Raw genomic sequence first — 15,856 nt, forward strand, 5'->3', positions numbered from 1 at the left:
TGCTTTGCAGAATCACCCACATTATTTTGCCTGAGTCAAGCCCCTTCCTGACAAAGTCTTCAGTTCTTACTGAAAGAGGAGCTTCCTCAATAGATCCTTGTGCTCTGCTTGGCCAGACAATGGTTGTGTTGCAAAGCACAGAAAAGCAGGAAGAGAAAATCAGGTTTGAACTACAACAGATTCAATTACAAAGGTCACTGCTGGGGATAGGGTTGCTAGTAGTGAACACCTGAAGCACTACAGCCAGGCTGAAACCAAAATTTTAATTAATGAAAAGGGAAGAAAGAGATTCTAATATGGTGACAAATGGACATTCCAGCATACTCTCCAGGAAATTCAGCTCAAGAAGCTCTCAGATGTAGCTACAACCAGGGACACTTAAGTACTGGCTTCCAGAAACCCACACAGGCACGTATGTAACCAGTTTCAAACTAACACTTCTTTTTGATATATTTTATCTTGGCACAAACTCTGAGACGCGTGTTTTGCTGCCAGTGAACAGAATACATGTACCAGCACAGATGAGCTGTTAGAGACAGGAAAGGAAAATTCATGCACTTGCAGGAAAACTAAGACGGCAGAACAGAATTACTTAAGGATGGATTTCCTCAGAATAGGAGGCTGGCACTTCTGCAAAAGGGAAGTAAGACATGATCAGACGTTTTCAGAACTCTACTTCCTATGTTTGTCTCTCTAGTAGAACAGTCTCTCATTTTCCTTTCAGGCATCACGGCATATAGAGGAAAAACCCTTTTGCAACACCAAACAACAAATCACTAATTCAATCACCAACACCATTTCTGGCAGCATGGCCTCTCTTAGCTCCATCTCAAGAGATCACAGCCAGGACTACAAACTAAAACAAAGACCATAAAAATGGCAAACTTCCCAGCTGGCTTTGTACAACACCAGATAGCTATTGTACATATTATTGTACATACTATAGTATTTTACATAATGAAAAAAATACTTACATGAAAAACAAAGAACAAAGCAAGAATGTGATAAATCTTCCTGCAGTAACCATACTAACCAGTACAAAAAGGTAGCTGGCAGGACATACCCACTTCCTACCAGCTCCACACACAGTTATTGCTGAAATGCTCCTGCCTTTAAACATGCATCTGTCACCATCATGAAGACATTACTCTTTCCACTTCCTAGCCTTCCCACAATCACATTAGAGCAAAGGATTATTTTGCCCACCTGGGGCTTGCAACTACCTGGAGATGCTGGACAGGCAAGCATTTCAATCTTCCTGCTTTAACAGAAAAGAGATGCCCCAAATCCTAACAAAGGCTAAGAATGAATCACTCTGTCACACAATAGGGTCTACAGAAGAGTGAAGGGACAAATGAAGCTGCCTTATAAATTCATGCACTAAGAAGCTACTCCTTGGGCCACTAAGTGAGCCTCTCCACTGTCTCCTCCTCCAAGTTGTTGTGAGCCACATCTGTTCTTAAAGCTACAGGTTTTCCAGCTCTAACACACAGTCACAAGTTTAATTCTCAGTACACTGTTCATCACCTTCAAGAGGAGAAGGCACTCCCTTCTCTCCAGTGCACAGTTGTTAAGAGTATCTCACTAAAAGACTATCAGAAAGAAATCAGAAATAGTTTCAGGATGGGGGAAAGAAAAATCATGCCTTGGAGGGGGGGAATGTTCAAGCAATTAACTTAAAGAGGTACTAATTTCAGATTTTTCACATCAAAACAAGAACAGTTCTAGGGGAAATACGTGAAAACATTCTCCTGGTCTAGTCACCATATGATGAGAGGTGTAACATTACCTAAGCAACCATCAGCACATCAGTGCACACAGAGGGCATCAGACCTCCCCTCTAATCTCTGCTAGAACTAAATCAATCATGACACAATGCCAGGATAACTTCTAAACGTTTACTATCACCATCACAAAAAGAAACTGCCCCTCACCTTCCTTCACTAGTCCTTCCTTCCCCCACTCAGCACCTGCAGGACATGCAGGACCACAGATACATCCCATTACCAGATTTTCCAGCAGAAACTCCCTGATTTCATAGGCATGACTGCGTTACGGTACTCGTAAAAGGTCTCAGAAACCTTGAGTTTCTCCATCTCCCCTTTTGAAACATTGGTAATTATAAGCAGGCCTCAGGAGACAAGCTATAAGAAGTAAATCTTTGCATTTCAAAAGCACAGTTAGGGCACATCTTCTACCTCCAAAAGCGCTTACACTAATAACCATATCCCAAACACCATTCATATTTCCAAGGTTTTCCTTCTGCCCTCAGGGCATAACATCAACTAGCAGAGCCGGTGTGCTACATGCTCGGTACCAGCAGAGCTCTCTGCACACTGGGCTGGTACCACAGCAAAGTTAAGGTCATTCCACAGCCCATCGGCAACGTGCAAAACCAGAGGAACAGAAAAGAAAATATAAAGATTAAAAGCTCCAAACCCGCAGATAACAATGGAAGCTGCTTAAAGCACTGCCAAGACTCGGAGCACACCTGAGACCGTAAGTCAGCTACCTTCTCCACTAACATCCTGGAAACAAGCGCTGAAGAGTTATGCGGTGGTGCCCGCAGCCAGCAATCAGACCCACGCCCCCCCGACACCTCCCCTAAACCCCAGCCCTGAGGACGGCCCGCGGGGCGCTGCGCCCCTCCCCAAGCCGCACGGCCCTGCGAAAGCGCTCCGGACACAACCCCCTCCCAGTAGGAGCACCGCGCCGGCAGGACGCCGGTGCCGCTAGGGTCGGGTCGGGCCGGGCCTGAAGCCGGCAGGGGCGGCGGGCCGAGCGGCCAGGCTCCCGCGGGCCGGGCCGGTCCGGGGGCAGGGAACGGCCGCCCTCACCCCGCGGGAGCGTCACCTCAGGGGGACCGAGCCGCTGAACTCCCCGCAGCCGCTTCCCGCCTCCGCCACGCGCCCGCGCGCAGGGGCCTCTTCCCGGGGCTCGCACACGTCACCGCGCAGAGGGAGGGGGGAGCGGCGCCGCCGCCTATTGGCTGGTGAGCTTTTCCTGTCAGCCGCCGTGGCGGGGCGGGCAGTCCCTGCGCTCTGAGCCCGCCCGCCTGGGGTAAAAAGCGGGGCAGGGGGAGCGGTGCACCTTGGCCCCCGTGACGCGGACAGCCGCGGCCCCCCAGCCCGAGATCCCAGCACGTACGGGCAGGCTTGACCGTGCTCTGAGGACCCCCGTCCTCCCCACACACCGCCCGGCACAAGGACAAGTTACTGCAGGGAACTGGGAGGAGGACACAGCCGTCAAGGCTAGCAGACCTGTGGAAGAGCCAGCGGCTCGTCCGCAGAGGGAACAGCCCGGTTTTTCTCATCGAGCACTTCCCCCGGGGCTCGGTACAAACGCGCATTCCCCCCGTGAGGCTCTTTCAAACGGCTTTACGGGACTGAGGGAAATATTTGCGAAGGGAAGTAAAAATGGAGTGCCTGCCAAGTTAAATAGCAACCCCTGTCCCCCAAGAAGTGGGGCTTTGTGGCAGGGGGTGTTCACCTTCACGAGTTTTACCCTGGGAAGCATGAGCTGCAGCTCACCAGCAAGGGGGGAGCCGAGAAGGGGCCTGGCTGGAGAGGGGTGTCCTCCCAGTCCCAGCCTGTACTGCAGAGGGTCGGAACTGGGCAAAAGGCTGGGGTTTACACCCTCGCTTTCTCTGTTTCCCTGGTCAGACACAGCTCGTGACGGCTGGTGAGTCAGAGGAGCGCAGGAACACGTCACCGCTGAACAAACTCCAGTAACCTCTGAGTAGCTGCATCTCACCGTGTAAATGGGGAAGTTTTCCCAAAGTCAGAGCTGAGCCACTAATTTCCAAGTGCGTGTCTTCCCTTCCCTGCATGACTTCAGGGCTGCCCTGTGCACAATATGTACCCAGGTGCACCTGGAGCCGCTGTCCCAAACTAAAGGGCAAAGCTACAATGCAGTATTAAAACATTTCTATCACGTCACCTTATCAGACCCATTAATAAAACAAATTTGTTTTGACCAACAGACACCCGAGACAGACTCTTTTTAGATGTGTGACTGCTGGAACTAGTCTATATTAAATATTCTATGGGGACTCTGAGCAGAGCCACCAAATGAAAAAGTCTGATCTAGTTTGCAGTGTGTGTTTCACACTATTATCCCATCACCCATCTTTCTCCTGCTTGATCCTGCTTAATATTAAAGCTGTTAAAAAAAAAAAAACAAAAAAAAAATCTTATGATTGCTGAAACGTGACCAGCTGCATGATGATTGCACCAGGAATTTTCACATAACTTTACCCCTGTTCTGAAGATGTTGATTTGAACAGAATACTGCTGAAAGATACTCTCAGATCAAGCTATACATGATCACTGGTGCCTGCATGCTGAAAATGGTGTGCTGTTTACACTGAATTGTGTTGTGGTGCCACCATTGGCTCTGTGAGGAAGTGAAAAAGAAAAACAACAACAAAAACAACCCCCAAAACCCACACCCCCCCAAAAACAACACATCCAAAAGTTTCCTAAACTTCAACAAATTGTTGAAGAAACTATTTCATCAAATTAGTAAAATCCTAACTCTGGATGGTAAGATACATTTAATAGAATACATAAGATACATTTAATAGAAAGTAAAACGCATGTAACCTTCAGAGTTAGTCAGTTTGCTTTTCTTTTTACCTTTCTTTCCATCCTTTACACAGGAAACTGGAAGAAGGCATTGCTGCCTCTGCTACCTGCCACTCACTCCCATCATCTGCTGTGTCTTCACCAGTCCAAATTGCTGCACTGTTTCATCAGCTACATCATTTACTCTGCTTGTCACTACAGTGATTGCAATCTTGATTTTTTAGTGTTGTACTATTAATCTTATGGGTTGCATCGCCCAGTGATTGCCTAACCACAACCGTTCCTAAGGACTCCTGGCTGAATCAGCATGTGGTCTTTCCCATTTGTTGACATGGGAACCCCGGCACCCCAACTTTTTGCTTCAGCTTCACTTGCTCTCACCTACCCACAGTGCCAGGCAACTTGATTTCTGCAGCACTGCTTATTTCCCTGATTCCTTCCTTCCTCCCTTCCTTTCTTCCTTCCTCCCTCCCTCCCTTCCTTCCTGCCTCCCTCCCTCCCTTCCTTCCCTCCTTCCTTCCTTCCTTCCCTCCCTCCCTCCCTTCCTTTCCCTCCTTCCTTCCTCCCTGTCTTTCTCTATTCCACTACCCCTCCCCAAGTAGTCTGGTGCAATTTACAGCTCTCATGTGCACATTATGTACCATCACTTTGGTGATTGTAGACATTCTTGATGCACCTGAGCCTGCCTATCAGCTCCGGGGGAGCATAAAGAAAACCCTTTGCTGTTAATGCTTTTGTGATCCCCAGGGGGGACAGATATATCCCCACTACGATTGGGGGGTGGGGGGGTGTGTACAGCCGAGAGAGGCACTGGGGAGGCAGCCGCATGGCCTGTACCGGCCTGTGTTATGGAGAGGTGGGGATGGCAAGGGAAGCGAGACGGAGAGTTGAGGCTTTCACAACCCTACTAGAAAATCTGTGCCTGGTCTTGTTCTCTCCTGTCATTTTTTGCACTGCTGCAAAATAGATGTGATTATCTCTGCCTACTCTTAATTCTTAGTAACTCTAATTTATTTACTATTTTAAGAGTTTTGCTGTCAGTCAGTCAGGGAATAAGTAGCTGTGGCTGTTTCTGATGCTGGCGTTTATTGACCAGAATGGTTAATTCCTTTAAAACTTCTTTGTGGGATTTAAATTCAGTCACACAAGAGCCTTAATACTTTCACGTGTGTCTGTAAAGTGTGATGTATCCTATAATAAGCTGTATAAAAGTTATTTATTGTTTATAATTTCCCAATATGTACTCGCAATAGCAACATCCTAATGTATAAATGAAATAGCTCCCTCACGTGGTTAAAAACATTATTACATGTTTCACTTAGTGTTTCCTTAACCGGAAACAATAGAACTACAGTAATGTCAGATCTGTAATGTTAAGCCGGTTATAAATGAAGCAGTAAAATGAGCTTCAATTTCTGCATAACCAGAAAAAATGGTGTGGATGTACGACTGAAGCCAAAGCTCAGTTAGGCAAGTGCTGCAGTTAAATATATATATATAATTTTATATATATATACACATATAATTTCACATATATATAGAATTAAGAAACTGTAGAGGGTTTTAGCCTGATCTGGTAATGAATGATTGAATTTTGGCAGGAAAACCGAAAACTAGCTCCAGCAGATATCAGCAGATATTGTTGAGGATGCCTGAAGTGTTTACACATCATAAAGATTGCTTTTTAAAATCTCCAGTTCAAATTTTCACAGTTCCTGCTACCAGCATGTTAATATTTTGTATGTATTTGCCCTTGCTCCTCTTTACTTTGTCTGAGGCGCAGAATTTTCAAAATATTTGGTGAAACAGATTCAGCAAATTTCGGAGGAAAGACAGAGGCAGCAGGAATTAAAACTCCAGCGAGCAATTCCCCACTTCGAGTTACTTTCCAAGCAATCAAGTTTTGCAGGAAGATGAAGCAGTTGGAAAGAAATCTCTCCCGGCAGAGGGCAGCGGTATCCTTCCTCAAACATCACATCTCTTTTTGCCACAGAACTAAAATAATCGTTGACCAGGAGGTGCAACAGCCAACTTAATTGTGGTGATTCCATTGCTGAAAAGGGAAACTTGCATTATTTTTTGAGGAACAAATAACTTTTCCTTTCCCTAACACTCTGAAGTAATGGAATGAATCTTGCAGCTGGGCTGGTGTGATCGTTGGGGTTTTATTTAAGTTGAGGAAGTTATTTCTTCAGTATATTTAAAAAGAAGTAGATCCTTCTAATCTGTAAACATCAAATCATGAAAGATTGAATCTGTATAGGTATAACTATTGCCTAGCCCTGCTAAGCTGAACTGTGTTTCCTGTCTTTTCCTGCTCTTCTTCACCCTCTGCAACATCCCAGCTTTCTCTCTCTGTTAGGCTCAGAAATAATTTCACCTGGGTCCCAACCACATTATATATCATCATCATTACTTGGTGACACTACCTCAAACCAATCTTAGATTTATATTGCAGCATATTCTGCTGTTTATTAAAATTGCATGAAAATATTGACCTGGTCTCTGAAGTTATTTCAGCAGGAATGTACAGCATTAAATGGGCAGGCAGCCCTGGAAGAGTGACTTCAGAGAGGTAGTTCCAGAACAAACAGGTCTAGTTACTCATATTGACTCTCCCACATATAAGGGCTTTCTAAATATTTTTGTGGAAACTCAGCACTGGACTTGGCCAGCATCTCCTTCCTGTTCTTACAGTAGCAACTGTACATGTTCCTTGTGACTCCACAGATTGCCAGCTGTGCTATGCAGGCAGGTGGGACCCTTCTGTGTGGAGGTAAGACACAGCAGGTGGAAAAGGAGACATTTTACACCTAGTTTTATGACAACTCACTACTCTGTAGTAGTAATCTCTTCCTCTTCATATTTCATAAAAATGTGCATTTTTTCTCTCCCCCCCTAAGTAAATACAAAATAGTTTGCTGTTGTTCTCTCCACAGCTACTAAGGTGCTTAGGTGGAGAAAACTCTGCAAGCGTTTTCTACCATTTTGTTGACAGCACTACCTGATGATGGACATGGAAGAGAATTAGTGCTTATGGAATGACTGGTCCAGGGTGATTTCCAAAACAGTTGCTTGCAGTCTACAGATGTACAGTCCTACTTTGCAAAGGGCTTATGGGGACTAATAACTTTCTATGTGCAGTAATCAACTTTTTCACTTTTCTAATGTGGGAGACTTCTACAGCTTTCTCCACTCCCCACTTGTAGAAACAGAAGCATGTTCTTAAGGCAGGGATTTCATACACATGCTGTAATATATATATATTTGTAATCTTTTAGACTGTCTTCAAAATAACATTATGAGGCTGTGGGAAAACAATTGGATTTGAAAGGCATGTGGCAAAAAAGCAACATTGAGGTGCTATGTTGAGAACAGATCAGCCTCTTTCAGGGAGTATGAGACCCTTAGGGCCATCAAGGAGAGATCTTACAGAGAAATATCACATAGGTAGCAAATGTGCTTGCAAAAGACATAGTGAGCACCATGGAGAAATCTAGAGTATCAAAATGACAGCCAGAATCATAATGCCAGAAGTGTTTGATCATTGTAATGAAAAATCCCCAAAAATATGAAGACATGGGGAAAAATAATCCCCATCAAAACCAGGATGTATTTCTCAGAGGAGAAAAAATATCTTCATAAAGCCATGGAAGATTGACTCTCCATTGTAGATTAAGAAAGAAAAACACGTTTTCAGCTTTCAGTGTTGGACATTTCCGCTTTTCCACCTTTTTTTAATCTCTGTGAAGATAGATGACATCTTCTGAAAGTTAGTCCCAAGCAGGAGACATTTCTAAATCTGCCCAGCCAGCTTTTTGGCTGTTTCCATGGCAATGAGGCAGTGTGTCCTGCTGCTCTCCCTTCTGCAAGACCCTTTTCCAAGCTTGATATGGACTGACAATGCCATGCCTTTGCAGCTCCCCTGCAAAAAACTTCCCTCTTCTCTGTTAAGGCCATTCCCATCTGTTCCTTTCTGCCTCTCCCTGATTTTGCAAACACCTAGCCAGAGAGGGAATCCATCCATGTGTTCACTTCTTTGCCACAATGATTCAGGGCAAGGAGAGACCGTTGCTGGTTATACAAGCTGAGGGACTGGAGAGGGCAGGGGCTTCCAGCCTTCCTGTCTTGGAAAGAAGTTTTGGGTAACGGTGAAGGGAGAACACTGTAGGGGCCAGGAGCATGAACTAAGCAGAAAGAAAGAAAATCGAGATTTCTGTCTAGTCTCTCAAAAGATTCAGACTGAAACTTGGCACCTCTGGCCATAGCAACAACTAGAACAGTAAAGAATGTACAGGCTTGGTACAATGCAGTGCTTATTAAAAGACATGACAAGTCTTCCAAAACCCCAAATTCAGATAGATCTTTGTCACAGCCAAGTCTCTGGCAGCTTTCAAGAGCATTTCACTGAAAGTGAAAAAAAAAACCCAGAACCGCAAAGAGTTACAAAGCCAAAAGAGGAGTTTTGCTATCAGCTGAGGACTGGCAAAAATGGGATGTTATAATGGAACTACACTGGGAGGTGAAGCAATCTGCAGGGTTTGCTGCAGTTGATCTGTATTGCACTGAGTTGATGTGGTCATAAAAACATCTTTGTGCTTAGCACTATTCCGTTACTGGCCTAGTGCCTTGAGGCTTACATGCTTTGGAAATATGGATGAGGAGATGAAAACTTGAGCTTGTTTAAAGGATTTAAATCTGAAGATGGCAGGCCCAGGGGAGGGATTCTGAGTTCAGGCATGTAGGTCATGCAAGAGAGGTCTTGTCTTCACTAGCAAGTTAGTATGAAATATAGTAAAAGTGTTCCTGTTAGTGCAACCCTTGCCCACACAAAAAAATTCCCTCATTGCATAAAGTGGCTGCAGAAACATGAATTGACAAAACAACCAGAGAACAGGGTAAGCCCTGAGTGAATTCCCTTCATCCTTTACGACTGCCATTTCTCTACAGTAGGGACCCACAAGAGTACCATTGAAGCAAACAGCAGTGGTCACTCACCAGGTTTTTTCCACTTGTGCTTTCCTGACCGACTGCTTATTGCTTCCTATTTGTGAGCTAATTTTCACAGTTGCAAAAGGCTTCCAGTGTCCACAGCAACAATCGCCCACCTTCAGCGCATAAGTATTTGGTTTTTTGAAATTGCATCTCATAAGACCTCATTTTACTGTTCCCTGCTAATCAGACACCAAGTTATGGGAGAATCACTGGTGTGATGCTACTGTAGTCTGTGATTTTAGGAGAAAGGATCCAGGCTGAAAGATTTCTGGTGGCATTCCAAGTAAGCTGTCATGAGAAGAGAATCCAACGCGCAAGACCTCAGTGCTAAGGGAAAATCAGCGGGTTTCTTCTACTCAGAGGAAAGGTGTAGAACTATAAATGCTAACTCAGTAACTCCCCAGGAATGAGCATGTGCCATGCTGAGACTGAATGCATCATTAGCAAATCCCTGAGGCTGGATCTCTATTTCAGACTGCACAGTATAACAGTTCCAGGGAACATACAAACAGAGGATGCTGGTGATTTCACAGTTCCTGCTTCCCTGTGAGGCAGAAAATAGAAGTGCTCTAAAGCTCTTTCCTGGGACCACAGAAGTAATGTTTTTCAGGGCCATCAAAAGCAGACAAAGATAGGTGTGTTCTCTGCAAACTGGGAGAAAGGGAAACAGATTAATCTGCTGCCATGGCTGCTAAAGGAGACTCTCGGATAATCAGGCAAGTTTTGTGGAATGAAGCTATAGGACTGCTCCCTTGCAGAAGAAATGTTAGGGAGGGATGTGGTGTTGGTTCAGGTAGACGGAAATCTCAGAAGCACATACAATCCACAGTGGACTCATGCCTTATTAGTGCCTTCCCTAGCAGCACAGGTTAGTAATGTGTCTAGTATGTCTGCCCTTTATCACAAGCAACCCATGGGAAAAACTTCCAAGACTGATGACTCAAGGTAATTTTGTAGTGTGACTGCATCCTAAGAAAGAGTAGACAAAAAGGGAAAGGCAGACAGCCAGGCGGTCTCTAGCACACTGAGGTCAAATTCCCCTTTCTGTCACTCTGCGATATGAGAAAGTTGAAGACGACACAGAGGTAATAGACATACTCCTGTGTCTGCTGACACAGACAAGGCACCAGGCAGACTTAAACACACGCTCGTGTGAGCACAACGATATAATCTCTGACTATCAGAAAGAAGATGCTTGGGTTTCACTCCTAAATGTCTCAACTTCTCTGCATAGTTTGGATTGCACAGTAAATGCCTCAGCTGTATGAAATGTGCTGTTGGCTCTGGGGACATATTATTTCAGGTTGGCTGCAGCTGGGAGTATGTAGTATGACTTCAGGCCTCATTAGATGAACATTAGACAAGTTTTCTGCACAAAGATAAGGGGAAGAAAGATTTTATTAAGAAAACAAGGCTTATACAGTTGTCCTATGTGTGCAGGGAAGGGATTGTCTGTCTTCCCTAGCTGTCTTTTACCTCCCAATAACTTCAGAACCTGTTGGCCTATTTTATGCAAATCAGATGGAGAGACAGGCATTCCAGAAATATTCAGTTCCTATGACTTTTGTAACCAATTCAGCCTAGTTAGAGGACAGTCTTAGTTTATGCTCCAAATGGTGCATAAACCTGCAGGTGAACTCACTTTTTGCTAGAATAAGAATTTTAGTTTACAGGGATCACTGCAGCCCATCTAGTCCAGTCTCCTGCTCAAAGCACAGACAGCTTCAAAGTTAAATGAAGCTGCTCAGAGCCTCATTTTTAAAACTTCCAACTCTGGACCTCAACTTCACAGAAGAAATGTATCAAGTGCAACACCTTTGGCTCTGCCATTTCCCTCTCTTTTAAAGAGGGCTTAGAAGTAAAGTGATAGTAAAGCCTGCAAGAATCCCTGCACCAAGCAGCCCATAGGACTCCACTTAGGTTAAATACATGTAACCAGCAGCTAGTTACCTTATTTTGGCATTCTGTCTTAGTTAATGAGTACAAGTACAAAGGTCAGGCTCAGAGACACAAGGCTTTGTATGTCTCATTGTCTGATTTACTAGAAGCTACAAGGGAAGGAGCGCTGCTCTGTATGAGTGGGAACTACAGGCTACATATCCAGCCTGACAAGCTAATGAGAACAAGTCATTCATTAACAGAAGACTTGCTGCTAGGCAAACACACACAGCTGGTACGGGAGAAGAATTTGGATGTGAAATGAGACGGTTTAGCTGTTTTTTTATAAGACATTTCCTACTTCAGCAAATTTACAGTCTAAATAAAGACGACACAAAACACATTAAGAGCCTGATCAGGGGAAGACGTCGGCTTATATGTTTTCTGAAAGGTTTGGTAATGAGCAGAGAGGCTGAATTTGCAAAGAGAACAGAAATATTTGCATGTTTAACAGAAGGAACAAGTTAAAAATTTAAGCGAGATTTGATTACAAATGTATATGCTGCTCTCTTGGGTACCAGTCTATTCTGTGCGCATACACGTACATGTGTGTTCACAGAAACATTGTACAAAACCCTGATGCTTTCCCCTGCTTCAGTTGAACAATTACACTTTTATTTAAAGCAGTTTCATGCTACTGAGATTATTTTTTTTTTTTAAGAAATAACATTAAAGCTGGAAGCTGAAAAGCATGGATATTTAATACCATATAACTGTGTAAGGAAAGAACACAATGTTATTTGAAAGACAAAGTAATCACTTATAATTCTTGCATAATTAAATAAAAAAGCCTGCTAAGAAAGAATCTCCCAACTTTGTAAAATAAAACAATAACAATATTTTAGACCAAACTTTGACTTTTAAAAGTGATTAAATTATTTAGCACCGTTGCACAGAGTATTACACCATTTGTGGCCAGAGCACACAGGCATTTACCAAAGTGGCTCAGATCAAGGCTGGATCCCTGCCGTCCTAAATATATAATACAGAACACCAATCCTGCAAGAAGTTGTACCCTCAAGCTTCCTTACAAGATCAAAGACAAAATTCAGAAGTGTGTACAATTCAAAGCAATACCAGGAGTGCAATCAAAGAGATACTAATTATTGGCAATAACAAGGGCAACTTTGGAAGGTACAGTTTTCAGTATGATTTTTAAAGGGGAAGTAAAGTTGCACAGAACTCACTGGCTGGCAAAGTATTCCGAGCATAAGTGACAGTGTGAGGAGGCAAGAAGACAGAGGTGGAGGAGGTACAAGGGGAAACTAGCACATGAAGCAAAGAGCATGGAGAGGAAGCACTGCCAAGTCCAGAGTCTTTTCAAACCTAAATGATTCTGCGATTCTAATTCCAGCCTACTTCAGCTGCATGTCTTGGAAAATCAAGAATTTTTCTTTTTCGTTTTTTTTTTTCTTGGCTAATGAGCCTTTATTTTGTTTTGGACCATCATGGTGGTTATTCTAATTCAAGAACAGTAATCATCAGAGGAATCTAAGGTAAGATGGGGTTGGTCTCAGAGGCATCGATGGAGGTACCACAGTATAGTGTTGTGCTCTGAAGCATTTGCTATCCCATATCTAAATGTCAGCTCTCTGGCTGCAAACCTCTCAGAGAGAGAAAACAGAAAACATGGGAAGAAAATCTTCCATCTGCAAACAAGAGAACTCCCTCACTGTCCAATGAGCTATTAAGATTTCAAATGAGGAACCAAAAAAATTAGGCTTCTAAACATGAATTGAGGCAACCCTGGACCTCTGGTGGCAAAACATTCCTATTGACCCACCTGCAGAAAAATGCCTAAAAGCCTGAATCATCACCAGCACTGTCAAGGGACCTTATATTACCTCAGCAAATGTACTTTATCAGTGATCACACTGTGCAAGCTGAGTACTAATTTACAATTCCCAGCAGATGCAGAGACTTGTCATCATTTTTGTTTGGTGGAGGCAACATTTTCCATGGAAAAAGGCAAGGAAACAACATTCTTAGTGTTCATATTAGCATACCCTTCTACTTAAAGAGATGCTTGGAATGAGCAGTGCAGCTGTAGTACTTACAGAAATATATCAGACAGGAAATAAATAACAAAAGAAGTCCTATAATCTGCTTATTCTATGTCTCCCCACCTCTGGCTTTACTCTGATAAAGGCTGTGAAAAGGTTATGGGTTATACCATGAAGGGTATAGTTCTGCAAAATTTCAGCACAGTTTATGGGCTGTTGTTTACATTTAGCAGATACATACACAAGGGCCGGCCACATAGCCATGATCCACAAGCATGGTTAGTTATATAATGAATCTAATAAAAAAACACAGGACCAAATAAAAGAAGAATGGGGATGGCCAAGATGCTGCAGTTGTCTCTACACATGGACACACCCAGGTCCTTTCCTTCCTCTGCACAGAGACCTTCATGTACTTGCTCTCCTGGTAGGTGTCAATGTTTAGACTAGTAGCTGGCAGTGTCAGAATAGTGGTTTGAATTAGGATAATGCTGAAGCAGCATCGAAGAAATTAATAAAAGGTTGGTTGCTCTGAGGAAAGGGCTGAGTTGGGTGGTGGGATGCAGTGTTTGGGGGAGGGTATGTGTGTGGGGGGTTAATTTTAGCTATGGTGGAAGAAAGAACAGTTATTCTGAGAGGAAATATCATCTGTCAAGGGCTGCACGTGAACCCTTCTGTGCTGTTGGGCAAAATCTGTTAGAAAACCATACTTCTCCAGAAAACTTTTATGTTCATAGACTCTCATTGAACAGGCATGTCAGTACCCCAAGCTATCTTGCATGCACTGTACATAAATTCCAATTTAAATCATAGTCATGATTTCAAATAACTTGTAAGACAATACTGAAACACTACCTATTGTGCCATGAAAGATCTGTGCAGACGGTACATTTTAAGAGCTGTCAATCAGAGATTAAAGGGTGAGTGCTTGTACATGTTGCACCAAGAAACAACATTCTCATTTGAAATGGCTCAGCACTTACAAGCTTTCAGTGTATAACGTGGAGTAACTAACCTTGTGTCACAAAGCCTTTATCAGCTGAGATTTTAAAATATTTTTTTCTTTCTGTTTTTTTTTGTTTTGTTTTGTTTTGTTTTGTTTTGTTTTAATATCTTTTGCCAGAACCCTTCCATTTAGTCTAAGAGGTGGCTGCCTGGTTTTCAAGCAGGTGAAGTCCAGGGTGTTACAGGGATACTGAAGAGCAATGCCATGGCCATCTAGTGGACATTACACATGACCTTTGCAGGCATTCCAGCAGAGTTACAGCTGTCCTGAGCTTCACAACTTGTTCTGGTATTGCAATAAGAGAATAAAAATCATGCTGTGTTATGCACATGTATCCCTTATGCTTGAGAATTCACCAAATACCTCAATCAGTACTCTGTTGTTCAAGGCACTTAAATACCTCAACAAATACCATCCATGTCCTAAATACCAGCCAAATGTTCAACACAAATCTGTTTCTCTATGTAGCTTTGATACACAGAAGGTGTACGAGTTGGAAGAAGAGCAAAGATTAGCCCTAGAATTAATTTTCAAGCAACTGGTGGAGTACTGCTAGTTCATTTTTCCTAAGCTACAAACAAAAACTCCCAGTTGATTCAAAGCTTAGCTAGGTTTAGGAGTCTCCAATTTTTCCACAGGCTGCTTCTGGCACAGGGCCTGTATTTCAGGTGGATGACAGCAGCACGCTCATGACATATAATGCTGAGCATGTAAGCCTGCTCAGCCAGCAATCATTTGATTGTGTGATTTTGGAAGCACACTGTGGATGTGGAGCAATGCACTGTCAGTGCTTAGAAGAAGCTTCAAGGAATGGATATATGGTGAATATTTAAAGTCAGTTCAAAAGCATTCCTACAAATATCAATTTTCTTGTCAGGCACATCACTGTAACCTCAATGCTGCTTTTGTTCCTTGGTCCCTTTTATCCCTTACTTGAACAGCTCATGAGATGGCAGGTTGACTGGAAGCCCAAAATCACCAGGAGAACAGTAACTGTTACTGACACCTCATTAATGCATGGTGGCAGACCTCTTCAAAAGAAATTACTTTCTGAAAAACAACCTATTCCTGATCCTACAAGAGGCTGATAGCATCACAGCTGATAATAATAGGTAGCATTGATACAGAGTTTACCTCTTCAAAGAGCTGTGTAATCTTTTCACGATTAATAACCATGACACTCTGTGAAGTAAATACTTATTAGCTCCCACTTTAACAATACGGAATGCTGTGGCTCAGTGTCATCCATGACTCAGTAGCACAGAGTCATTTTAAGTTTGTGGAGTTTCTTGTTTATATCCCCACTGCTTTTCTAGCAGGCACTCTAG

The 15,856-nt window shown here is 43.4% G+C and overlaps 2 long non-coding RNA genes across 2 annotated transcripts; both read left to right on the forward strand.

Moving 5' to 3' along the window:
- The first annotated feature begins 2,882 nt into the window (after positions 1-2,882).
- On the forward strand, positions 2,883-4,431 carry LOC134155263 (uncharacterized). Its single transcript, XR_009961480.1, has 2 exons — positions 2,883-2,992; positions 3,663-4,431. It is a non-coding gene; the product is annotated as an uncharacterized LOC134155263 (long non-coding RNA).
- Positions 4,432-5,202: 771 nt separating this feature from the next.
- On the forward strand, positions 5,203-14,844 carry LOC134155229 (uncharacterized). Its single transcript, XR_009961469.1, has 2 exons — positions 5,203-5,760; positions 14,646-14,844. It is a non-coding gene; the product is annotated as an uncharacterized LOC134155229 (long non-coding RNA).
- Positions 14,845-15,856: the final 1,012 nt, after the last annotated feature.

This window comes from Pezoporus occidentalis, unplaced genomic scaffold (assembly GCF_034315485.1).
Source record: "Pezoporus occidentalis ecotype Australia unplaced genomic scaffold, CSIRO_AGI_Poc_V1 ctg76, whole genome shotgun sequence".
Classification (NCBI taxonomy): domain Eukaryota; kingdom Metazoa; phylum Chordata; class Aves; order Psittaciformes; family Psittacidae; genus Pezoporus; species Pezoporus occidentalis.